We start from the raw sequence: 19840 nt of genomic DNA, 5'->3' as shown, positions 1-19840 counted from the left end.
GCATAGCGGAACAGCGCGTTGAATCCTACGCCAGAACGGCCCCGGCAGCGCGAATGCCTCGGGCCGTCGAGGCCTGCTGCTTTGTCATAAAAGGGAGTTTCGAAGGGCATGTCATGGTTGCGATCATACCAGCACTAATGCACCGGATCCGATCAGAACTCCGCAGTTAAGCGTGCTTGGGCGAGAGTAGTACTAGGATGGGTGACCCCCTGGGAAGTCCTCGTGTTGCACCCCTTTTATTTTTTGCCCGCTTTTTTATTTTTTGATAATATTTATTTTTAATTTTCCGGCTTTTGGCTTTTCCACTTCGGATAATTTTTTTCCCCCGAAAATAAACTGAGTCCGGAGACTCGCGGTGCCATGCCGCATAGCGGAACAGCGCGTTGAATCCTACGCCAGAACGGCCCCGGCAGCGCGAATGTCTCGGGCCGTCGAGGTCTGCTGCTTTGTCATAAAAGGTTGTTTCGAAGGGCATGTCATGGGTGCGATCATACCAGTACTAATGCACCGGATCCCATCAGAACTCCGCAGTTAAGCGTGCTTGGGCGAGAGTAGTACTAGGATGGGTGACCCCCTGGGAAGTCCTCGTGTTGCACCCTTTTTATTTTTTTCTCCACTTTTTTATTTTTTGATAATATTTATTTTTAATTTTTCGGCTCTTGGCTTTTCCTCTTCGGATAATTTTTTTTCCCCGAAAATAAACTGAGTCCGGAGACTGGCGGTGCCATGCCGCATAGCGGGACCAGCGCGTTGAATCCTACGCCAGAACGGCCCCGGCGGCGCGAATGTCTCGGGCCGTCGAGGTCTGCTGCTTTGTCATAAAAGGGAGTTTCGATGGGCATGTCATGGGTGCGATCATACCAGCACTAATGCACCGGATCCCATCAGAACTCCGCAGTTAAGCGTGCTTGGGCGAGAGAAGTACTAGGATGGGTGACCCCCTGGGAAGTCCTCGTGTTGCACCCCTTTTATTTTTTGCCCGCTTTTTTATTTTTTGATAATATTTATTTTTAATTTTTCGGCTTTTGGCTTTTCCTCTTCGGATAATTTTTTTTCCCCGAAAATAAACTGAGTCCGGAGACTGGCGGTGCCATGCCGCATAGCGGAACAGCGCGTTGAATCCTACGCCAGAACGGCCCCGGCAGCGCGAAAGTCTCGGGCCGTCGCGGTCTGCTGCTTTGTCATAAAAGGGAGTTTCGAAGGGCATGTCATGGGTGCGATCATACCAGCACTAATGCACCGGATCCCATCATGACTCCGCAGTTAAGCGTGCTTGGGCGAGAGAAGTACTAGGATGGGTGACCCCCTGGAAAGTCCTCGTGTTGCACCCTTTTTATTTTTTGCCCGCTTTTTTATTTTTTGATAATATTTATTTTTAATTTTTTGGCTTTTGGCTTTTCCTTTTCGGATAATTTTTTCCCCCCGAAAATAAACTGAGTCCGGAGACTGGCGGTGCCATGCCGCATAGCGGAACAGCACGTTGAATCATACGCCAGAACGGCCCCGGCAGCGCGAATGTCTCGGGCCGTCGAGGTCTGCTGCTTTGTCATAAAAGGGAGTTTCGAAGGGCATGTCATGGGTGCGATCATACCAGCACTAATGCACCGGATCCCATCAGAACTCTGCAGTTAAGCGTGCTTGGGCGAGAGTAGTACTAGGATGGGTGACCCCCTGGAAAGTCCTCGTGTTGCACCCCTTTTATTTTTTTTCCGCTTTTTTATTTTTTGATATCATTTATTTTTTATTTTTCGGCTTTTGGCTTTTCCTCTTCGGATAATTTTTTTCCCCCGAAAATAAACTGAGTCCGGAGACTCGCGGTGCCATGCCGCATAGCGGAACAGCGCGTTGAATCCTACGCCAGAACGGCCCCGGCAGCGCGAATGTCTCGGGCCGTCGAGGTCTGCTGCTTTGTCATAAAAGGGAGTTTCAAAGGGCATGTCATGGGTGCGATCATACCAGCACTAATGCACCGGATCCCATCAGAACTCCGCAGTTAAGCGTGCTTGGGCGAGAGTAGTACTAGGATGGGTGACCCCCTGGGAAGTCCTCGTGTTGCACCCTTTTTATTTTTTTCTCCACTTTTTTATTTTTTGATAATATTTATTTTTAATTTTTCGGCTTTTGGCTTTTCCTCTTCGGATAATTTTTTTTCTCCGAAAATAAACTGAGTCCGGAGACTGGCGGTGCCATGCCGCATAGCGGGACCAGCGTGTTGAATCCTACGCCAGAACGGCCCCGGCGGCGCGAATGTCTCGGGCCGTCGAGGTCTGCTGCTTTGTCATAAAAGGGAGTTTCGATGGGCATGTCATGGGTGCGATCATACCAGCACTAATGCACCGGATCCCATCAGAACTCCGCAGTTAAGCGTGCTTGGGCGAGAGTAGTACTAGGATGGGTGACCCCCTGGGAAGTCCTCGTGTTGCACCCCTTTTATTATTTGCCCGCTTTTTTATTTTTTGATAATATTTATTTTTAATTTTTCGGCTTTTGGCTTTTCCTCTTCGGATAATTTTTTTTTCCCGAAAATAAACTGAGTCCGGAGACTGGCGGTGCCATGCCGCATAGCGGAACAGCGCGTTGAATCCTACGCCAGAACGGCCCCGGCAGCGCGAATGTCTCGGGCCGTCGCGGTCTGCTGCTTTGTCATAAAAGGGAGTTTCGAAGGGCATGTCATGGGTGCGATCATACCAGCACTAATGCACCGGATCCCATCATAACTCCGCAGTTAAGCGTGCTTGGGCGAGAGAAGTACTAGGATGGGTGACCCCCTGGGAAGTCCTCGTGTTGCTCCCTTTTTATTTTTTGCCCGCTTTTTTATTTTTTGATAATATTTATTTTTAATTTTTTGGCTTTTGGCTTTTCCTCTTCGGATAATTTTTTCCCCCCGAAAATAAACTGAGTCCGGAGACTGGCGGTGCCATGCCGCATAGCGAAACAGAACGTTGAATCATACGCCAGAACGGCCCCGGCAGCGCGAATGTCTCGGGCCGTCGAGGTCTGCTTCTTTGTCATAAAAGGGAGTTTCGAAGGGCATGTCATGGGTGCGATCATACCAGCACTAATGCACCGGATCCCATCAGAACTCTGCAGTTAAGCGTGCTTGGGCGAGAGTAGTACTAGGATGGGTGACCCCATGGAAAGTCCTCGTGTTGCACCCCTTTTATTTTTTTTCCGCTTTTTTATTTTTTGATATCATTTATTTTTTATTTTTCGGCTTTTGGCTTTTCCTCTTCGGATAATTTTTTTCCCCCGAAAATAAACTGAGTCCGGAGACTCGCGGTGCCATGCCGCATAGCGGAACAGCGCGTTGAATCCTACGCCAGAACGGCCCCGGCAGCGCGAATGTCTCGGGCCGTCGAGGTCTGCTGCTTTGTCATAAAAGGGAGTTTCGAAGGGCATGTCATGGGTGCGATCATACCAGCACTAATGCACCGGATACCATCAGAACTCCGCAGTTAAGCGTGCTTGGGCGAGAGTAGTACTAGGATGGGTGACCCCCTGGAAAGTCCTCGTGTTGCACCCTTTTTATTTTTTTCTCCACTTTTTTATTTTTTGATAATATTTATTTTTAATTTTTCGGCTTTTGGCTTTTCCTCTTCGGATAATTTTTTTCCCCCGAAAATAAACTGAGTCCGGAGACTGGCGGTGCCATGCCGCATAGCGGGACCAGCGCGTTGAATCCTACGCCAGAACGGCCCCGGCGGCGCGAATGTCTCGGGCCGTCGAGGTCTGCTGCTTTGTCATAAAAGGGAGTTTCGATGGGCACGTCATGGTTGCGATCATACCAGCACTAATGCACCGGATCCCATCAGAACTCCGCAGTTAAGCGTGCTTGGGCGAGAGTAGTACTAGGATGGGTGACCCCCTGGGAAGTCCTCGTGTTGCACCCCTTTTATTTTTTGCCCGCTTTTTTATTTTTTGATAATATTTATTTTTAATTTTCCGGCTTTTGGCTTTTCCACTTCGGATAATTTTTTTCCCCCGAAAATAAACTGAGTCCGGAGACTCGCGGTGCCATGCCGCATAGCGGAACAGCGCGTTGAATCCTACGCCAGAACGGCCCCGGCAGCGCGAATGCCTCGGGCCGTCGAGGCCTGCTGCATTGTCATAAAAGGGAGTTTCGAAGGGCATGTCATGGTTGCGATCATACCAGCACTAATGCACCGGATCCGATCAGAACTCCGCAGTTAAGCGTGCTTGGGCGAGAGTAGTACTAGGATGGGTGACCCCCTGGGAAGTCCTCGTGTTGCACCCCTTTTATTTTTTGCCCGCTTTTTTATTTTTTGATAATATTTATTTTTAATTTTCCGGCTTTTGGCTTTTCCACTTCGGATAATTTTTTTCCCCCGAAAATAAACTGAGTCCGGAGACTCGCGGTGCCATGCCGCATAGCGGAACAGCGCGTTGAATCCTACGCCAGAACGGCCCCGGCAGCGCGAATGTCTCGGGCCGTCGAGGTCTGCTGCTTTGTCATAAAAGGTTGTTTCGAAGGGCATGTCATGGGTGCGATCATACCAGTACTAATGCACCGGATCCCATCAGAACTCCGCAGTTAAGCGTGCTTGGGCGAGAGTAGTACTAGGATGGGTGACCCCCTGGGAAGTCCTCGTGTTGCACCCTTTTTATTTTTTTCTCCACTTTTTTATTTTTTGATAATATTTATTTTTAATTTTTCGGCTCTTGGCTTTTCCTCTTCGGATAATTTTTTTTCCCCGAAAATAAACTGAGTCCGGAGACTGGCGGCGCCATGCCGCATAGCGGGACCAGCGCGTTGAATCCTACGCCAGAACGGCCCCGGCGGCGCGAATGTCTCGGGCCGTCGAGGTCTGCTGCTTTGTCATAAAAGGGAGTTTCGATGGGCATGTCATGGGTGCGATCATACCAGCACTAATGCACCGGATCCCATCAGAACTCCGCAGTTAAGCGTGCTTGGGCGAGAGAAGTACTAGGATGGGTGACCCCCTGGGAAGTCCTCGTGTTGCACCCCTTTTATTTTTTGCCCGCTTTTTTATTTTTTGATAATATTTATTTTTAATTTTTCGGCTTTTGGCTTTTCCTCTTCGGATAATTTTTTTTCCCCGAAAATAAACTGAGTCCGGAGACTCGCGGTGCCATGCCGCATAGCGGAACAGCGCGTTGAATCCTACGCCAGAACGGCCCCGGCAGCGCGAATGCCTCGGGCCGTCGAGGTCTGCTGCTTTGTCATAAAAGGGTGTTTCGAAGGGCATGTCATGGGTGCGATCATACCAGCACTAATGCACCGGATCCCATCAGAACTCCGCAGTTAAGCGTGCTTGGGCGAGAGTAGTACTAGGATGGGTGACCCCCTGGGAAGTCCTCGTGTTGCACTCTTTTTATTTTTTGCCCGCTTTTTTATTTTTTGATAATATTTATTTTTAATTTTTCGGCTTTTGGCTTTTCCTCTTCGGATAATTTTTTTTTCCCGAAAATAAACTGAGTCCGGAGACTGGCGGTGCCATGCCGCATAGCGGAACAGCGCGTTGAATCCTACGCCAGAACGGCCCCGGCAGCGCGAATGTCTCGGGCCGTCGCGGTCTGCTGCTTTGTCATAAAAGGGAGTTTCGAAGGGCATGTCATGGGTGCGATCATACCAGCACTAATGCAACGGATCCCATCATAACTCCGCAGTTAAGCGTGCTTGGGCGAGAGAAGTACTAGGATGGGTGACCCCCTGGGAAGTCCTCGTGTTGCACCCTTTTTATTTTTTGCCCGCTTTTTTATTTTTTGATAATATTTATTTTTAATTTTTCGGCTTTTGGCTTTTCCTCTTCGGATAATTTTTTCCCCCCGAAAATAAACTGAGTCCGGAGACTGGCGGTGCCATGCCGCATAGCGGAACAGCACGTTGAATCATACGCCAGAACGGCCCCGGCAGCGCGAATGTCTCGGGCCGTCGAGGTCTGCTGCTTTGTCATAAAAGGGAGTTTCGAAGGGCATGTCATGGGTGCGATCATACCAGCACTAATGCCCCGGATCCCATCAAAACTCTGCAGTTAAGCGTGCTTGGGCGAGAGTAGTACTAGGATGGGTGACCCCCTGGAAAGTCCTCGTGTTGCACCCCTTTTATTTTTTTTCCGCTTTTTTATTTTTTGATATCATTTATTTTTTATTTTTCGGCTTTTGGCTTTTCCTCTTCGGATAATTTTTTTCCCCCGAAAATAAACTGAGTCCGGAGACTGGCGGTGCCATGCCGCATAGCGGAACAGCGCGTTGAATCCTACGCCAGAACGGCCCCGGCAGCGCGAATGTCTCGGGCCGTCGAGGTCTGCTGCTTTGTCATAAAAGGGAGTTTCGAAGGGCATGTCATGGGTGCGATCATACCAGCACTAATGCACCGGATCCCATCAGAACTCCGCAGTTAAGCGTGCTTTGGCGAGAGTAGTACTAGGATGGGTGACCCCCGGGGAAGTCCTCGTGTTGCACCCTTTTTATTTTTTTCTCCAATTTTTTATTTTTTGATAATATTTATTTTTAATTTTTCGGAATTTGGCTTTTCCTCTTCGGATAATTTTTTTCCTCCGAAAATAAACTGAGTCCGGAGACTGGCGGTGCCATGCCGCATAGCGGGACCAGCGCGTTGAATCCTACGCCAGAACGGCCCCGGCGGCGCGAATGTCTCGGGCCGTCGAGGTCTGCTGCTTTGTCAAAAAAGGGAGTTTCGATGGGCATGTCATGGGTGCGATCATACCAGCACTAATGCACCGGATCCCATCAGAACTCCGCAGTTAAGCGTGCTTGGGCGAGAGTAGTACTAGGATGGGTGACCCCCTGGGAAGTCCTCGTGTTGCACCCCTTTTATTTTTTGCCCGCTTTTTTATTTTTTGATAATATTTATTTTTAATTTTCCGGCTTTTGGCTTTTCCACTTCGGATAATTTTTTTCCCCCGAAAATAAACTGAGTCCGGAGACTCGCGGTGCCACGCCGCATTGCGGAACAGCGCGTTGAATCCTACGCCAGAACGGCCCCGGCAGCGCGAATGCCTCGGGCCGTCGAGGTCTGCTGCTTTGTCATAAAAGGGAGTTTCGAAGGGCATGTCATGGGTGCGATCATACCAGCACTAATGCACCGGATCCGATCAGAACTCCGCAGTTAAGCGTGCTTGGGCGAGAGTAGTACTAGGATGGGTGACCCCCTGGGAAGTCCTCGTGTTGCACCCTTTTTATTTTTTGCCCGCTTTTTTATTTTTTGATAATATTTATTTTTAATTTTTCGGCTTTTGGCTTTTCCTCTTCGGATAATTTTTTTTTTCCGAAAATAAACTGAGTCCGGAGACTGGCGGTGCCATGCCGCATAGCGGAACAGCGCGTTGAATCCTACGCCAGAACGGCCCCGGCAGCGCGAATGTCTCGGGCCGCCGCGGTCTGCTGCTTTGTCATAAAAGGGAGTTTCGAAGGGCATGTCATGGGTGCGATCATACCAGCACTAATGCACCGGATCCCATCATAACTCCGCAGTTAAGCGTGCTTGGGCGAGAGAAGTACTAGGATGGGTGACCCCCTGGGAAGTCCTCGTGTTGCACCCTTTTTATTTTTTGCCCGTTTTTTTATTTTTTGATAATATTTATTTTTAATTTTTTGGCTTTTGGCTTTTCCTCTTCGGATAATTTTTTCCCCCGGAAAATAAACTGAGTCCGGAGACTGGCGGTGCCATGCCGCATAGCGGAACAGCGCGTTGAATCCTATGCCAGAACGGCCCCGGCAGCCCGAATGTCTCGGGCCGTCGCGGTCTGCTGCTTTGTCATAAAAGGGAGTTTCGAAGGGCATGTCATGGGTGCGATCATACCAGCTCTAATGCAACGGATCCCATCATAACTCCGCAGTTAAGCGTGCTTGGGCGAGAGAAGTACTAGGATGGGTGACCCCCTGGGAAGTCCTCGTGTTGCACCCTTTTTATTTTTTGCCCGCTTTTTTATTTTTTGATAATATTTATTTTTAATTTTTCGGCTTTTGGCTTTTCCTCTTCGGATAATTTTTTCCCCCCGAAAATAAACTGAGTCCGGAGACTGGCGGTGCCATGCCGCATAGCGGAACAGCAAGTTGAATCATACGCCAGAACGGCCCCGGCAGCGCGAATGTCTCGGGCCGTCGAGGTCTGCTGCTTTGTCATAAAAGGGAGTTTCGAAGGGCATGTCATGGGTGCGATCATACCAGCACTAATGCCCCGGATCCCATCAAAACTCTGCAGTTAAGCGTGCTTGGGCGAGAGTAGTACTAGGATGGGTGACCCCCTGGAAAGTCCTCGTGTTGCACCCCTTTTATTTTTTTTCCGCTTTTTTATTTTTTGATATCATTTATTTTTTATTTTTCGGCTTTTGGCTTTTCCTCTTCGGATAATTTTTTTCCCCCGAAAATAAACTGAGTCCGGAGACTGGCGGTGCCATGCCGCATAGCGGAACAGCGCGTTGAATCCTACGCCAGAACGGCCCCGGCAGCGCGAATGTCTCGGGCCGTCGAGGTCTGCTGCTTTGTCATAAAAGGGAGTTTCGAAGGGCATGTCATGGGTGCGATCATACCAGCACTAATGCACCGGATCCCATCAGAACTCCGCAGTTAAGCGTGCTTTGGCGAGAGTAGTACTAGGATGGGTGACCCCCGGGGAAGTCCTCGTGTTGCACCCTTTTTATTTTTTTCTCCAATTTTTTATTTTTTGATAATATTTATTTTTAATTTTTCGGAATTTGGCTTTTCCTCTTCGGATAATTTTTTTCCTCCGAAAATAAACTGAGTCCGGAGACTGGCGGTGCCATGCCGCATAGCGGGACCAGCGCGTTGAATCCTACGCCAGAACGGCCCCGGCGGCGCGAATGTCTCGGGCCGTCGAGGTCTGCTGCTTTGTCAAAAAAGGGAGTTTCGATGGGCATGTCATGGGTGCGATCATACCAGCACTAATGCACCGGATCCCATCAGAACTCCGCAGTTAAGCGTGCTTGGGCGAGAGTAGTACTAGGATGGGTGACCCCCTGGGAAGTCCTCGTGTTGCACCCCTTTTATTTTTTGCCCGCTTTTTTATTTTTTGATAATATTTATTTTTAATTTTCCGGCTTTTGGCTTTTCCACTTCGGATAATTTTTTTCCCCCGAAAATAAACTGAGTCCGGAGACTCGCGGTGCCATGCCGCATAGCGGAACAGCGCGTTGAATCCTACGCCAGAGCGGCCCCGGCAGCGCGAATGCCTCGGGCCGTCGAGGTCTGCTGCTTTGTCATAAAAGGGAGTTTCGAAGGGCATGTCATGGGTGCGATCATACCAGCACTAATGCACCGGATCCGATCAGAACTCCGCAGTTAAGCATGCTTGGGCGAGAGTAGTACTAGGATGGGTGACCCCCTGGGAAGTCCTCGTGTTGCACCCTTTTTATTTTTTGCCCGCTTTTTTATTTTTTGATAATATTTATTTTTAATTTTTCGGCTTTTGGCTTTTCCTCTTCGGATAATTTTTTTTTTCCGAAAATAAACTGAGTCCGGAGACTGGCGGTGCCATGCCGCATAGCGGAACAGCGCGTTGAATCCTACGCCAGAACGGCCCCGGCAGCGCGAATGTCTCGGGCCGTCGCGGTCTGCTGCTTTGTCATAAAAGGGAGTTTCGAAGGGCATGTCATGGGTGCGATCATACCAGCACTAATGCACCGGATCCCATCATAACTCCGCAGTTAAGCGTGCTTGGGCGAGAGAAGTACTAGGATGGGTGACCCCCTGGGAAGTCCTCGTGTTGCACCCTTTTTATTTTTTGCCCGCTTTTTTATTTTTTGATAATATTTATTTTTAATTTTTTGGCTTTTGGCTTTTTCTCTTCGGATAATTTTTTCCCCCGGAAAATAAACTGAGTCCGGAGACTGGCGGTGCCATGCCGCATAGCGGAACAGCGCGTTGAATCCTACGCCAGAACGGCCCCGGCAGCGCGAATGTCTCGGGCCGTCGAGGTCTGCTACTTTGTCATAAAAGGGAGTTTCGAAGGGCATGTCATGGGTGCGATCATACCAGCACTAATGCACCGGATCCCATCAGAACTCCGCAGTTAAGCGTGCTTGGGCGAGAGTAGTACTAGGATGGGTGACCCCCTGGGAAGTCCTCGTGTTGCACCCTTTTTATTTTTTTCTCCACTTTTTTATTTTTTGATAATATTTATTTTTAATTTTTCGGCTTTTGGCTTTTCCTCTTCGGATAATTTTTTTTCCCCAAAAATAAACTGAGTCCGGAGACTGGCGGTGCCATGCCGCATAGCGGGACCAGCGCGTTGAATCCTACGCCAGAACGGCCCCGGCGGCGCGAATGTCTCGGGCCGTCGAGGTCTGCTGCTTTGTCATAAAAGGGAGTTTCGATGGGCATGTCATGGGTGCGATCATACCAGCACTAATGCACCGGATCCCATCAGAACTCCGCAGTTAAGCGTGCTTGGGGGAGAGTAGTACTAGGATGGGTGACCCCCTGGGAAGTCCTCGTGTTGCACCCCTTTTATTTTTGGCCCGCTTTTTTATTTTTTGATAATATTTATTTTCAATTTTTCGGCTTTTGGCTTTTCCTCTTCGGACAATTTTTTTCCCCCGAAAATAAACTGAGTCCGGAGACTCGCGGTGCCATGCCGCATAGCGGAACAGCGCGTTGAATCCTACGCCAGAACGGCCCCGGCAGCGCGAATGCCTCGGGCCGTCGAGGTCTGCTGCTTTGTCATAAAAGGGAGTTTCGAAGGGCATGTCATGGGTGCGATCATACCAGCACTAATGCACCGGATCCCATCAGAACTCCGCAGTTAAGCGTGCTTGGGCGAGAGTAGTACTAGGTTGGGTGACCCCCAGGGAAGTCCTCGTGTTGCACCCTTTTTATTTTTTGCCCGCTTTTTTATTTTTTGATAATATTTATTTTTAATTTTTCGGCTTTTGGCTTTTCCTCTTCGGATAATTTTTTTTTCCCGAAAATAAACTGAGTCCGGAGACTGGCGGTGCCATGCCGCATAGCGGAACAGCGCGTTGAATCCTACGCCAGAACGGCCCCGGCAGCGCGAATGCCTCGGGCCGTCGAGGTCTGCTGCTTTGTCATAAAAGGGAGTTTCGAAGGGCATGTCATGGGTGCGATCATACCAGCACTAATGCACCGGATCCCATCAGAACTCCGCAGTTAAGCGTGCTTGGGCGAGAGTAGTACTAGGATGGGTGACCCCCTGGGAAGTCCTCGTGTTGCACCCTTTTTATTTTTTGCCCGCTTTTTTATTTTTTGATAATATTTATTTTTAATTTTTCGGCTTTTGGCTTTTCCTCTTCGGATAATTTTTTTTTCCCGAAAATAAACTGAGTCCGGAGACTGGCGGTGCCATGCCGCATAGCGGAACAGCGCGTTGAATCCTACGCCAGAACGGCCTCGGCAGCGCGAATGTCTCGGGCCGTCGCGGTCTGCTGCTTTGTCATAAAAGGGAGTTTCGAAGGGCATGTCATGGGTGCGATCATACCAGCACTAATGCACCGGATCCCATCATAACTCCGCAGTTAAGCGTGCTTGGGCGAGAGAAGTACTAGGATGGGTGACCCCCTGGGAAGTCCTCGTGTTGCACCCTTTTTATTTTTTGCCCGCTTTTTTATTTTTTGATAATATTTATTTTTAATTTTTTGGCTTTTGGCTTTCCCTCTTCGGATAATTTTTTCCCCCCGAAAATAAACTGAGTCCGGAGACTGGCGGTGCCATGCCGCATAGCGGAACAGCACGTTGAATCATACGCCAGAACGGCCCCGGCAGCGCGAATGTCTCGGGCCGTCGAGGTCTGCTGCTTTGTCATAAAAGGGAGTTTCGAAGGGCATGTCATGGGTGCGATCATACCAGCACTAATGCACCGGATCCCATCAGAACTCTGCAGTTAAGCGTGCTTGGGCGAGAGTAGTACTAGGATGGGTGACCCCCTGGAAAGTCCTCGTGTTGCACCCCTTTTATTTTTTTTCCGCTTTTTTATTTTTTGATATCATTTATTTTTTATTTTTCGGCTTTTGGCTTTTCCTCTTCGGATAATTTTTTTCCCCCGAAAATAAACTGAGTCCGGAGACTCGCGGTGCCATGCCGCATAGCGGAACAGCGCGTTGAATCCTACGCCAGAACGGCCCCGGCAGCGCGAATGTCTCGGGCCGTCGAGGTCTGCTGCTTTGTCATAAAAGGTAGTTTCGAAGGGCATGTCATGGGTGTGATCATACCAGCACTAATGCACCGGATCCCATCAGAACTCCGCAGTTAAGCGTGCTTGGGCGAGAGTAGTACTAGGATGGGTGACCCCCTGGGAAGTCCTCGTGTTGCACCCTTTTTATTTTTTTTCTCCACTTTTTTATTTTTTGATAATATTTATTTTTAATTTTTCGGCTTTTGGCTTTTCCTCTTCGGATAATTTTTTTCCCCCGAAAATAAACTGAGTCCGGAGACTGGCGGTGCCATGCCGCATAGCGGGACCAGCGCGTTGAATCCTACGCCAGAACGGCCCCGGCGGCGCGAATGTCTCGGGCCGTCGAGGTCTGCTGCTTTGTCATAAAAGGGAGTTTCGATGGGCATGTCATGGGTGCGATCATACCAGCACTAATGCACCGGATCCCATCAGAACTCCGTAGTTAAGTGTGCTTGGGCGAGAGTAGTACTAGGATGGGTGACCCCCTGGGAAGTCCTCGTGTTGCACCCCTTTTATTTTTTTCCCTGTTTTTTTATTTTTTGATAATATTTATTTTTAATTTTCCGGCTTTTGGCTTTTCCACTTCGGATAATTTTTTTCCCCCGAAAATAAACTGAGTCCGGAGACTCGCGGTGCCATGCCGCATAGCGGAACAGCGCGTTGAATCCTACGCCAGAACGGCCCCGGCAGCGCGAATGCCTCGGGCCGTCGAGGTCTGCTGCTTTGTCATAAAAGGGAGTTTCGAAGGGCATGTCATGGTTGCGATCATACCAGCACTAATGCACCGGATCCGATCAGAACTCCGCAGTTAAGCGTGCTTGGGCGAGAGTAGTACTAGGATGGGTGACCCCCTGGGAAGTCCTCGTGTTGCACCCTTTTTATTTTTTGCCCGCTTTTTTATTTTTTGATAATATTTATTTTTAATTTTTCGGCTTTTGGCTTTTCCTCTTCGGATAATTTTTTTTTTCCGAAAATAAACTGAGTCCGGAGACTGGCGGAGCCATGCCGCATAGCGGAACAGCGCGTTGAATCCTACGCCAGAACGGCCCCGGCAGCGCGAATGTCTCGGGCCGTCGCGGTCTGCTGCTTTGTCATAAAAGGGAGTTTCGAAGGGCATGTCATGGGTGCGATCATACCAGCACTAATGCACCGGATCCCATCATAACTCCGCAGTTAAGCGTGCTTGGGCGAGAGAAGTACTAGGATGGGTGACCCCCTGAGAAGTCCTCGTGTTGCACCCTTTTTATTTTTTGCCCGCTTTTTTATTTTTTGATTATATTTATTTTTAATTTTTTGGCTTTTGGCTTTTCCTCTTCGGATAATTTTTTCCCCCCGAAAATAAACTGAGTCCGGAGACTGGCGGTGCCATGTCGCATAGCGGAACAGCGCGTTGAATCATACGCCAGAACGGCCCCGGCAGCGCGAATGTCTCGGGCTGTCGAGGTCTGCTGCTTTGTCATAAAAGGGAGTTTCGAAGGGCATGTCATGGGTGCGATCATACCAGCACTAATGCACCGGATCCCATCAGAACTCTGCAGTTAAGCGTGCTTGGGCGAGAGTAGTACTAGGATGGGTGACCCCCTGGAAAGTCCTCGTGTTGCACCCCTTTTATTTTTTGCCCGCTTTTTTATTTTTTGATAACATTTATTTTTTATTTTTCGGCTTTTGGCTTTTCCTCTTCGGATAATTTTTTTCCCCCGAAAATAAACTGAGTCCGGAGACTCGCGGTGCCATGCCGCATAGCGGAACAGCGCGTTGAATCCTACGCCAGAACGGCCCCGGCAGCGCGAATGTCTCGGGCCGTCGAGGTCTGCTGCTTTGTCATAAAAGGGAGTTTCGAAGGGCATGTCATGGGTGCGATCATACCAGCACTAATGCACCGGATCCCATCAGAACTTCGCAGTTAAGCGTGCTTGGGCGAGAGTAGTACTAGGATGGGTGACCCCCTGGGAAGTCCTCGTGTTGCACCCTTTTTATTTTTTTCTCCACTTTTTTATTTTTTGATAATATTTATTTTTAATTTTTCGGCTTTTGGCTTTTCCTCTACGGATAATTTTTTTTCCCCGAAAATAAACTGAGTCCGGAGACTGGCGGTGCCATGCCGCATAGCGGGACCAGCGCGTTGAATCCTACGCCAGAACGGCCCCGGCGGCGCGAATGTCTCGGGCCGTCGAGGTCTGCTGCTTTGTCATAAAAGGGAGTTTCGATGGGCATGTCATGGGTGCGATCATACCAGCACTAATGCACCGGATCCCATCAGAACTCCGCAGTTAAGCGTGCTTGGGCGAGAGTAGTACTAGGATGGGTGACCCCCTGGGAAGTCCTCGTGTTGCACCCCTTTTATTTTTTGCCCGCTTTTTTATTTTTTGATAATATTTATTTTTAATTTTTTGGCTTTTGGCTTTTCCTCTTCGGATAATTTTTTTCCCCCGAAAATAAACTGAGTCCGGAGACTCGCGGTGCCATGCCGCATAGCGGAACAGCGCGTTGAATCCTACGCCAGAACGGCCCCGGCAGCGCGAATGCCTCGGGCCGTCGAGGTCTGCTGCTTTGTCATAAAAGGGAGTTTCGAAGGGCATGTCATGGGTGCGATCATACCAGCACTAATGCACCGGATCCCATCAGAACTCCGCAGTTAAGCGTGCTTGGGCGAGAGTAGTACTAGGATGGGTGACCCCCTGGGAAGTCCTCGTGTTGCACCCTTTTTATTTTTTTTCTCCACTTTTTTATTTTTTGATAATATTTATTTTTAATTTTTCGGCTTTTGGCTTTTCCTCTTCGGATAATTTTTTTCCCCCGAAAATAAACTGAGTCCGGAGACTGGCGGTGCCATGCCGCATAGCGGGACCAGCGCGTTGAATCCTACGCCAGAACGGCCCCGGCGGCGCGAATGTCTCGGGCCGTCGAGGTCTGCTGCTTTGTCATAAAAGGGAGTTTCGATGGGCATGTCATGGGTGCGATCATACCAGCACTAATGCACCGGATCCCATCAGAACTCCGTAGTTAAGCGTGCTTGGGCGAGAGTAGTACTAGGATGGGTGACCCCCTGGGAAGTCCTCGTGTTGCACCCCTTTTATTTTTTTCCCTGTTTTTTTATTTTTTGATAATATTTATTTTTAATTTTCCGGCTTTTGGCTTTTCCACTTCGGATAATTTTTTTCCCCCGAAAATAAACTGAGTCCGGAGACTCGCGGTGCCATGCCGCATAGCGGAACAGCGCGTTGAATCCTACGCCAGAACGGCCCCGGCAGCGCGAATGCCTCGGGCCGTCGAGGTCTGCTGCTTTGTCATAAAAGGGAGTTTCGAAGGGCATGTCATGGTTGCGATCATACCAGCACTAATGCACCGGATCCGATCAGAACTCCGCAGTTAAGCGTGCTTGGGCGAGAGTAGTACTAGGATGGGTGACCCCCTGGGAAGTCCTCGTGTTGCACCCTTTTTATTTTTTGCCCGCTTTTTTATTTTTTGATAATATTTATTTTTAATTTTTCGGCTTTTGGCTTTTCCTCTTCGGATAATTTTTTTTTTCCGAAAATAAACTGAGTCCGGAGACTGGCGGAGCCATGCCGCATAGCGGAACAGCGCGTTGAATCCTACGCCAGAACGGCCCCGGCAGCGCGAATGTCTCGGGCCGTCGCGGTCTGCTGCTTTGTCATAAAAGGGAGTTTCGAAGGGCATGTCATGGGTGCGATCATACCAGCACTAATGCACCGGATCCCATCATAACTCCGCAGTTAAGCGTGCTTGGGCGAGAGAAGTACTAGGATGGGTGACCCCCTGAGAAGTCCTCGTGTTGCACCCTTTTTATTTTTTGCCCGCTTTTTTATTTTTTGATTATATTTATTTTTAATTTTTTGGCTTTTGGCTTTTCCTCTTCGGATAATTTTTTCCCCCCGAAAATAAACTGAGTCCGGAGACTGGCGGTGCCATGTCGCATAGCGGAACAGCGCGTTGAATCATACGCCAGAACGGCCCCGGCAGCGCGAATGTCTCGTGCTGTCGAGGTCTGCTGCTTTGTCATAAAAGGAAGTTTCGAAGGGCATGTCATGGGTGCGATCATACCAGCACTAATGCACCGGATCCCATCAGAACTCTGCAGTTAAGCGTGCTTGGGCGAGAGTAGTACTAGGATGGGTGACCCCCTGGAAAGTCCTCGTGTTGCACCCCTTTTATTTTTTGCCCGCTTTTTTATTTTTTGATAACATTTATTTTTTATTTTTCGGCTTTTGGCTTTTCCTCTTCGGATAATTTTTTTCCCCCGAAAATAAACTGAGTCCGGAGACTCGCGGTGCCATGCCGCATAGCGGAACAGCGCGTTGAATCCTACGCCAGAACGGCCCCGGCAGCGCGAATGTCTCGGGCCGTCGAGGTCTGCTGCTTTGTCATAAAAGGGAGTTTCGAAGGGCATGTCATGGGTGCGATCATACCAGCACTAATGCACCGGATCCCATCAGAACTTCGCAGTTAAGCGTGCTTGGGCGAGAGTAGTACTAGGATGGGTGACCCCCTGGGAAGTCCTCGTGTTGCACCCTTTTTATTTTTTTCTCCACTTTTTTATTTTTTGATAATATTTATTTTTAATTTTTCGGCTTTTGGCTTTTCCTCTACGGATAATTTTTTTTCCCCGAAAATAAACTGAGTCCGGAGACTGGCGGTGCCATGCCGCATAGCGGGACCAGCGCGTTGAATCCTACGCCAGAACGGCCCCGGCGGCGCGAATGTCTCGGGCCGTCGAGGTCTGCTGCTTTGTCATAAAAGGGAGTTTCGATGGGCATGTCATGGGTGCGATCATACCAGCACTAATGCACCGGATCCCATCAGAACTCCGCAGTTAAGCGTGCTTGGGCGAGAGTAGTACTAGGATGGGTGACCCCCTGGGAAGTCCTCGTGTTGCACCCCTTTTATTTTTTGCCCGCTTTTTTATTTTTTGATAATATTTATTTTTAATTTTTCGGCTTTTGGCTTTTCCTCTTCGGATAATTTTTTTCCCCCGAAAATAAACTGAGTCCGGAGACTCGCGGTGCCATGCCGCATAGCGGAACAGCGCGTTGAATCCTACGCCAGAACGGCCCCGGCAGCGCGAATGCCTCGGGCCGTCGAGGTCTGCTGCTTTGTCATAAAAGGGAGTTTCGAAGGGCATGTCATGGGTGCGATCATACCAGCACTAATGCACCGGATCCCATCAGAACTCCGCAGTTAAGCGTGCTTGGGCGAGAGTAGTACTAGGATGGGTGACCCCCTGGGAAGTCCTCGTGTTGCACCCCTTTTATTTTTTGCCCGCTTTTTTATTTTTTGATAATATTTATTTTTAATTTTTCGGCTTTTGGCTTTTCCTCTTCGGATAATTTTTTTCCCCCGAAAATAAACTGAGTCCGGAGACTCGCGGTGCCATGCCGCATAGCGGAACAGCGCGTTGAATCCTACGCCAGAACGGCCCCGGCAGCGCGAATGCCTCGGGCCGTCGAGGTCTGCTGCTTTGTCATAAAAGGGAGTTTCGAAGGGCATGTCATGGGTGCGATCAAAACAGCACTAATGCACCGGATCCCATCAGAACTCCGCAGTTAAGCGTGCTTGGGCGAGAGTAGTACTAGGATGGGTGACCCCCAGGGAAGTCCTCGTGTTGCACCCTTTTTATTTTTTGCCCGCTTTTTTATTTTTTGATAATATTTATTTTTAATTTTTCGGCTTTTGGCTTTTCCTCTTCGGATAATTTTTTTTTCCCGAAAATAAACTGAGTCCGGAGACTGGCGGTGCCATGCCGCATAGCGGAACAGCGCGTTGAATCCTACGCCAGAACGGCACCGGCAGCGCGAATGTCTCGGGCCGTCGCGGTCTGCTGCTTTGTCATAAAAAGGAGTTTCGAAGGGCATGTCATGGGTGCGATCACACCAGCACTAATGCACCGGATCCCATCATAACTCCGCAGTTAAGCGTGCTTGGGCGAGAGAAGTACTAGGATGGGTGACCCCCTGGGAAGTCCTCGTGTTGCACCCCTTTTATTTTTTGCCCGCTTTTTTATTTTTTGATAATATTTATTTTTAATTTTTCGGCTTTTGGCTTTTCCTCTTCGGATAATTTTTTCCCCCCGAAAATAAACTGAGTCCGGAGACTAGCGGTGCCATGCCGCATAGCGGAACAGCGCGTTGAATCATACGCCAGAACGGCCCCGGCAGCGCGAATGTCTCGGGACGTCGAGGTCTGCTGCTTTGTCTTAAAAGGGAGTTTCGAAGGGCATGTCTTGGGTGCGATCATACCAGCACTGATGCACCGGATCCCATCAGAACTCCGCAGTTAAGCGTGCTTGGGCGAGAGTAGTACTAGGATGGGTGACCCCCTGGGAAGTCCTCGTGTTGCACCCTTTTTATTTTTTACCCGCTTTTTTATTTTTTGATAATATTTATTTTTAATTTTTCGGCTTTTGGCTTTTCCTCTTCGGATAATTTTTTCCCCCCGAAAATAAACTGAGTCCGGAGACTGGCGGTGCCATGCCGCATAGCGGAACAGCGTGTTGAATCCTGCGCCAGAACGGCCCCGGCAGCGCGAATGTCTCGGGCCGTCGAGGTCTGCTGCTTTGTCATAAAAGGGAGTTTCGAAGGGCATGTCTTGGGTGCGATCATACCAGCACTAATGCACCGGATCCCATCAGAACCCCGCAGTTAAGCGTGCTTGGGCGAGAGTAGTACTAGGATGGGTGACCCCCTGAGAAGTCCTCGTGTTGCACCCTTTTTATTTTTTGCCCGCTTTTTTATTTTTTGATAATATTTATTTTTAATTTTTTGGCTTTTGGCTTTTCCGCTTCGGATAATTTTTCTCCCCCGACAATAAACTGAGTCCGGAGACTGGCGGTGCCATGCCACATAGCGGGACCAGCGCGTTGAATCCTACGCCAGAACGGCCCCGGCAGCACGAATGTCTCGGGCCGTCGAGGTCTGCTGCTTTGTCATAAATGGGAGTTTCGAAGGGCATATCATGGGTGCGATCATACCAGCACTAATGCACCGGATCCCATCAGAACTCCGCAGTTAAGCGTGCTTGGGCGAGAGTAGTACTAGGATGGGTGACCCCCTGGGAAGTCCTCGTGTTGCACCCCTTTTATTTTTTGCCCGCTTTTTTATTTTTTGATAACATTTATTTTTAATTTTTCGGCTTTTGGCTTTTCCTCTTCGGATAATTTTTTTCCCCCGAAAATAAACTGAGTCCGGAGACTCGCGGTGCCATGCCGCATAGCGGAACAGCGCGTTGAATCCTACGCCAGAACGGCCCCGGCAGCGCGAATGTCTCGGGCCGTCGAGGTCTGCTGCTTTGTCATAAAAGGGTGTTTCGATGGGCATGTCATGGGTGCGATCATACCAGCACTAATGCACCGGATCCCATCAGAACTCCGCAGTTAAGCGTGCTTGGGCGAGAGTAGTACTAGGATGGGTGACCCCCTGGGAAGTCCTCGTGTTGCACCCCTTTTATTTTTTGCCCGCTTTTTTATTTTTTGATAATATTTATTTTTAATTTTTTGGCTTTTGGCTTTACCTCTTCGGATAATTTTTTCCCCCCGAAAATAAACTGAGTCCGGAGACTGGCGGTGCCATGCCGCATAGCGGAACAGCGCGTTGAATCATACGCCAGAACGGCCCCGGCAGCGCGAATGTCTCGGGCCGTCGAGGTCTGCTGCTTTGTCTTAAAAGGGAGTTTCGA

At 49.3% G+C, this 19840-nt stretch overlaps 50 non-coding genes and 4 pseudogenes across 50 annotated transcripts; all 54 read left to right on the top strand.

Annotated features, from left to right (window-relative positions):
• Positions 1-115: 115 nt before the first annotated feature.
• LOC149756121 (5S ribosomal RNA) lies at positions 116-234 on the top strand. The gene has a single exon (XR_016406507.1). It is a non-coding gene; the product is annotated as a 5S ribosomal RNA (ribosomal RNA).
• A 246-nt stretch (positions 235-480) lies between these two features.
• LOC149756120 (5S ribosomal RNA) lies at positions 481-599 on the top strand. The gene has a single exon (XR_016400912.1). It is a non-coding gene; the product is annotated as a 5S ribosomal RNA (ribosomal RNA).
• Positions 600-847: 248 nt separating this feature from the next.
• LOC149756119 (5S ribosomal RNA) lies at positions 848-966 on the top strand. Its single transcript, XR_016412826.1, has one exon. It is a non-coding gene; the product is annotated as a 5S ribosomal RNA (ribosomal RNA).
• A 246-nt stretch (positions 967-1212) lies between these two features.
• On the top strand, positions 1213-1331 carry LOC149756118 (5S ribosomal RNA; annotated as a pseudogene).
• A 246-nt stretch (positions 1332-1577) lies between these two features.
• On the top strand, positions 1578-1696 carry LOC149756117 (5S ribosomal RNA). The gene has a single exon (XR_016405290.1). It is a non-coding gene; the product is annotated as a 5S ribosomal RNA (ribosomal RNA).
• A 246-nt stretch (positions 1697-1942) lies between these two features.
• LOC149756116 (5S ribosomal RNA) lies at positions 1943-2061 on the top strand. Its single transcript, XR_016411744.1, has one exon. It is a non-coding gene; the product is annotated as a 5S ribosomal RNA (ribosomal RNA).
• Positions 2062-2309: 248 nt separating this feature from the next.
• Positions 2310-2428, top strand: LOC149756115 (5S ribosomal RNA). Its single transcript, XR_016411962.1, has one exon. It is a non-coding gene; the product is annotated as a 5S ribosomal RNA (ribosomal RNA).
• A 246-nt stretch (positions 2429-2674) lies between these two features.
• On the top strand, positions 2675-2793 carry LOC149756114 (5S ribosomal RNA). The gene has a single exon (XR_016408173.1). It is a non-coding gene; the product is annotated as a 5S ribosomal RNA (ribosomal RNA).
• Positions 2794-3039: 246 nt separating this feature from the next.
• Positions 3040-3158, top strand: LOC149756113 (5S ribosomal RNA). Its single transcript, XR_016405373.1, has one exon. It is a non-coding gene; the product is annotated as a 5S ribosomal RNA (ribosomal RNA).
• A 246-nt stretch (positions 3159-3404) lies between these two features.
• LOC149756112 (5S ribosomal RNA) lies at positions 3405-3523 on the top strand. The gene has a single exon (XR_016407837.1). It is a non-coding gene; the product is annotated as a 5S ribosomal RNA (ribosomal RNA).
• Positions 3524-3771: 248 nt separating this feature from the next.
• Positions 3772-3890, top strand: LOC149756111 (5S ribosomal RNA). Its single transcript, XR_016402056.1, has one exon. It is a non-coding gene; the product is annotated as a 5S ribosomal RNA (ribosomal RNA).
• Positions 3891-4136: 246 nt separating this feature from the next.
• On the top strand, positions 4137-4255 carry LOC149756110 (5S ribosomal RNA). Its single transcript, XR_016406506.1, has one exon. It is a non-coding gene; the product is annotated as a 5S ribosomal RNA (ribosomal RNA).
• Positions 4256-4501: 246 nt separating this feature from the next.
• Positions 4502-4620, top strand: LOC149756109 (5S ribosomal RNA). Its single transcript, XR_016400911.1, has one exon. It is a non-coding gene; the product is annotated as a 5S ribosomal RNA (ribosomal RNA).
• A 248-nt stretch (positions 4621-4868) lies between these two features.
• On the top strand, positions 4869-4987 carry LOC149756108 (5S ribosomal RNA). The gene has a single exon (XR_016412825.1). It is a non-coding gene; the product is annotated as a 5S ribosomal RNA (ribosomal RNA).
• A 246-nt stretch (positions 4988-5233) lies between these two features.
• Positions 5234-5352, top strand: LOC149756107 (5S ribosomal RNA). The gene has a single exon (XR_016412890.1). It is a non-coding gene; the product is annotated as a 5S ribosomal RNA (ribosomal RNA).
• Positions 5353-5598: 246 nt separating this feature from the next.
• Positions 5599-5717, top strand: LOC149756106 (5S ribosomal RNA). Its single transcript, XR_016408861.1, has one exon. It is a non-coding gene; the product is annotated as a 5S ribosomal RNA (ribosomal RNA).
• A 246-nt stretch (positions 5718-5963) lies between these two features.
• Positions 5964-6082, top strand: LOC149756105 (5S ribosomal RNA; annotated as a pseudogene).
• Positions 6083-6328: 246 nt separating this feature from the next.
• Positions 6329-6447, top strand: LOC149756104 (5S ribosomal RNA). Its single transcript, XR_016406862.1, has one exon. It is a non-coding gene; the product is annotated as a 5S ribosomal RNA (ribosomal RNA).
• Positions 6448-6695: 248 nt separating this feature from the next.
• On the top strand, positions 6696-6814 carry LOC149756103 (5S ribosomal RNA). The gene has a single exon (XR_016411950.1). It is a non-coding gene; the product is annotated as a 5S ribosomal RNA (ribosomal RNA).
• A 246-nt stretch (positions 6815-7060) lies between these two features.
• LOC149756102 (5S ribosomal RNA) lies at positions 7061-7179 on the top strand. Its single transcript, XR_016404200.1, has one exon. It is a non-coding gene; the product is annotated as a 5S ribosomal RNA (ribosomal RNA).
• Positions 7180-7425: 246 nt separating this feature from the next.
• On the top strand, positions 7426-7544 carry LOC149756101 (5S ribosomal RNA). Its single transcript, XR_016406531.1, has one exon. It is a non-coding gene; the product is annotated as a 5S ribosomal RNA (ribosomal RNA).
• Positions 7545-7790: 246 nt separating this feature from the next.
• LOC149756100 (5S ribosomal RNA) lies at positions 7791-7909 on the top strand (annotated as a pseudogene).
• Positions 7910-8155: 246 nt separating this feature from the next.
• On the top strand, positions 8156-8274 carry LOC149756099 (5S ribosomal RNA; annotated as a pseudogene).
• Positions 8275-8520: 246 nt separating this feature from the next.
• On the top strand, positions 8521-8639 carry LOC149756098 (5S ribosomal RNA). The gene has a single exon (XR_016406861.1). It is a non-coding gene; the product is annotated as a 5S ribosomal RNA (ribosomal RNA).
• A 248-nt stretch (positions 8640-8887) lies between these two features.
• On the top strand, positions 8888-9006 carry LOC149756097 (5S ribosomal RNA). Its single transcript, XR_016411939.1, has one exon. It is a non-coding gene; the product is annotated as a 5S ribosomal RNA (ribosomal RNA).
• A 246-nt stretch (positions 9007-9252) lies between these two features.
• On the top strand, positions 9253-9371 carry LOC149756096 (5S ribosomal RNA). The gene has a single exon (XR_016407099.1). It is a non-coding gene; the product is annotated as a 5S ribosomal RNA (ribosomal RNA).
• A 246-nt stretch (positions 9372-9617) lies between these two features.
• LOC149756095 (5S ribosomal RNA) lies at positions 9618-9736 on the top strand. Its single transcript, XR_016406530.1, has one exon. It is a non-coding gene; the product is annotated as a 5S ribosomal RNA (ribosomal RNA).
• A 246-nt stretch (positions 9737-9982) lies between these two features.
• Positions 9983-10101, top strand: LOC149756094 (5S ribosomal RNA). Its single transcript, XR_016411742.1, has one exon. It is a non-coding gene; the product is annotated as a 5S ribosomal RNA (ribosomal RNA).
• A 248-nt stretch (positions 10102-10349) lies between these two features.
• On the top strand, positions 10350-10468 carry LOC149756093 (5S ribosomal RNA). The gene has a single exon (XR_016403723.1). It is a non-coding gene; the product is annotated as a 5S ribosomal RNA (ribosomal RNA).
• Positions 10469-10714: 246 nt separating this feature from the next.
• On the top strand, positions 10715-10833 carry LOC149756092 (5S ribosomal RNA). Its single transcript, XR_016402182.1, has one exon. It is a non-coding gene; the product is annotated as a 5S ribosomal RNA (ribosomal RNA).
• Positions 10834-11079: 246 nt separating this feature from the next.
• LOC149756091 (5S ribosomal RNA) lies at positions 11080-11198 on the top strand. Its single transcript, XR_016411741.1, has one exon. It is a non-coding gene; the product is annotated as a 5S ribosomal RNA (ribosomal RNA).
• A 246-nt stretch (positions 11199-11444) lies between these two features.
• LOC149756090 (5S ribosomal RNA) lies at positions 11445-11563 on the top strand. The gene has a single exon (XR_016406529.1). It is a non-coding gene; the product is annotated as a 5S ribosomal RNA (ribosomal RNA).
• Positions 11564-11809: 246 nt separating this feature from the next.
• On the top strand, positions 11810-11928 carry LOC149756089 (5S ribosomal RNA). The gene has a single exon (XR_016405289.1). It is a non-coding gene; the product is annotated as a 5S ribosomal RNA (ribosomal RNA).
• Positions 11929-12174: 246 nt separating this feature from the next.
• Positions 12175-12293, top strand: LOC149756088 (5S ribosomal RNA). The gene has a single exon (XR_016400517.1). It is a non-coding gene; the product is annotated as a 5S ribosomal RNA (ribosomal RNA).
• Positions 12294-12542: 249 nt separating this feature from the next.
• LOC149756087 (5S ribosomal RNA) lies at positions 12543-12661 on the top strand. The gene has a single exon (XR_016400835.1). It is a non-coding gene; the product is annotated as a 5S ribosomal RNA (ribosomal RNA).
• Positions 12662-12908: 247 nt separating this feature from the next.
• LOC149756086 (5S ribosomal RNA) lies at positions 12909-13027 on the top strand. Its single transcript, XR_016406734.1, has one exon. It is a non-coding gene; the product is annotated as a 5S ribosomal RNA (ribosomal RNA).
• Positions 13028-13273: 246 nt separating this feature from the next.
• LOC149756085 (5S ribosomal RNA) lies at positions 13274-13392 on the top strand. The gene has a single exon (XR_016407152.1). It is a non-coding gene; the product is annotated as a 5S ribosomal RNA (ribosomal RNA).
• Positions 13393-13638: 246 nt separating this feature from the next.
• LOC149756084 (5S ribosomal RNA) lies at positions 13639-13757 on the top strand. The gene has a single exon (XR_016405288.1). It is a non-coding gene; the product is annotated as a 5S ribosomal RNA (ribosomal RNA).
• A 246-nt stretch (positions 13758-14003) lies between these two features.
• LOC149756083 (5S ribosomal RNA) lies at positions 14004-14122 on the top strand. Its single transcript, XR_016402560.1, has one exon. It is a non-coding gene; the product is annotated as a 5S ribosomal RNA (ribosomal RNA).
• A 248-nt stretch (positions 14123-14370) lies between these two features.
• LOC149756082 (5S ribosomal RNA) lies at positions 14371-14489 on the top strand. Its single transcript, XR_016411928.1, has one exon. It is a non-coding gene; the product is annotated as a 5S ribosomal RNA (ribosomal RNA).
• A 246-nt stretch (positions 14490-14735) lies between these two features.
• LOC149756081 (5S ribosomal RNA) lies at positions 14736-14854 on the top strand. The gene has a single exon (XR_016411740.1). It is a non-coding gene; the product is annotated as a 5S ribosomal RNA (ribosomal RNA).
• Positions 14855-15103: 249 nt separating this feature from the next.
• LOC149756080 (5S ribosomal RNA) lies at positions 15104-15222 on the top strand. Its single transcript, XR_016412480.1, has one exon. It is a non-coding gene; the product is annotated as a 5S ribosomal RNA (ribosomal RNA).
• Positions 15223-15469: 247 nt separating this feature from the next.
• LOC149756079 (5S ribosomal RNA) lies at positions 15470-15588 on the top strand. Its single transcript, XR_016406733.1, has one exon. It is a non-coding gene; the product is annotated as a 5S ribosomal RNA (ribosomal RNA).
• A 246-nt stretch (positions 15589-15834) lies between these two features.
• LOC149756078 (5S ribosomal RNA) lies at positions 15835-15953 on the top strand. Its single transcript, XR_016407151.1, has one exon. It is a non-coding gene; the product is annotated as a 5S ribosomal RNA (ribosomal RNA).
• Positions 15954-16199: 246 nt separating this feature from the next.
• Positions 16200-16318, top strand: LOC149756077 (5S ribosomal RNA). The gene has a single exon (XR_016405287.1). It is a non-coding gene; the product is annotated as a 5S ribosomal RNA (ribosomal RNA).
• Positions 16319-16564: 246 nt separating this feature from the next.
• On the top strand, positions 16565-16683 carry LOC149756076 (5S ribosomal RNA). The gene has a single exon (XR_016402559.1). It is a non-coding gene; the product is annotated as a 5S ribosomal RNA (ribosomal RNA).
• Positions 16684-16931: 248 nt separating this feature from the next.
• LOC149756075 (5S ribosomal RNA) lies at positions 16932-17050 on the top strand. The gene has a single exon (XR_016411916.1). It is a non-coding gene; the product is annotated as a 5S ribosomal RNA (ribosomal RNA).
• Positions 17051-17296: 246 nt separating this feature from the next.
• On the top strand, positions 17297-17415 carry LOC149756074 (5S ribosomal RNA). Its single transcript, XR_016411905.1, has one exon. It is a non-coding gene; the product is annotated as a 5S ribosomal RNA (ribosomal RNA).
• Positions 17416-17661: 246 nt separating this feature from the next.
• On the top strand, positions 17662-17780 carry LOC149756073 (5S ribosomal RNA). Its single transcript, XR_016407887.1, has one exon. It is a non-coding gene; the product is annotated as a 5S ribosomal RNA (ribosomal RNA).
• A 246-nt stretch (positions 17781-18026) lies between these two features.
• Positions 18027-18145, top strand: LOC149756072 (5S ribosomal RNA). The gene has a single exon (XR_016408124.1). It is a non-coding gene; the product is annotated as a 5S ribosomal RNA (ribosomal RNA).
• A 246-nt stretch (positions 18146-18391) lies between these two features.
• On the top strand, positions 18392-18510 carry LOC149756071 (5S ribosomal RNA). The gene has a single exon (XR_016411690.1). It is a non-coding gene; the product is annotated as a 5S ribosomal RNA (ribosomal RNA).
• Positions 18511-18756: 246 nt separating this feature from the next.
• Positions 18757-18875, top strand: LOC149756070 (5S ribosomal RNA). The gene has a single exon (XR_016404627.1). It is a non-coding gene; the product is annotated as a 5S ribosomal RNA (ribosomal RNA).
• Positions 18876-19122: 247 nt separating this feature from the next.
• Positions 19123-19241, top strand: LOC149756069 (5S ribosomal RNA). Its single transcript, XR_016411894.1, has one exon. It is a non-coding gene; the product is annotated as a 5S ribosomal RNA (ribosomal RNA).
• A 246-nt stretch (positions 19242-19487) lies between these two features.
• On the top strand, positions 19488-19606 carry LOC149756068 (5S ribosomal RNA). Its single transcript, XR_016411883.1, has one exon. It is a non-coding gene; the product is annotated as a 5S ribosomal RNA (ribosomal RNA).
• Positions 19607-19840: the final 234 nt, after the last annotated feature.

The sequence above is a fragment of the Phoenix dactylifera genome, chromosome 4 (genome assembly GCF_051530095.1).
Source record: "Phoenix dactylifera cultivar Ajwa chromosome 4, Ajwa_hap1_PhDact_Kaust_v1.1, whole genome shotgun sequence".
NCBI classification, from domain to species: domain Eukaryota; kingdom Viridiplantae; phylum Streptophyta; class Magnoliopsida; order Arecales; family Arecaceae; genus Phoenix; species Phoenix dactylifera.
The sequence above is the reverse complement of the archived record's forward strand: the minus strand, read 5'-3'. Positions and strand labels throughout refer to the sequence as shown.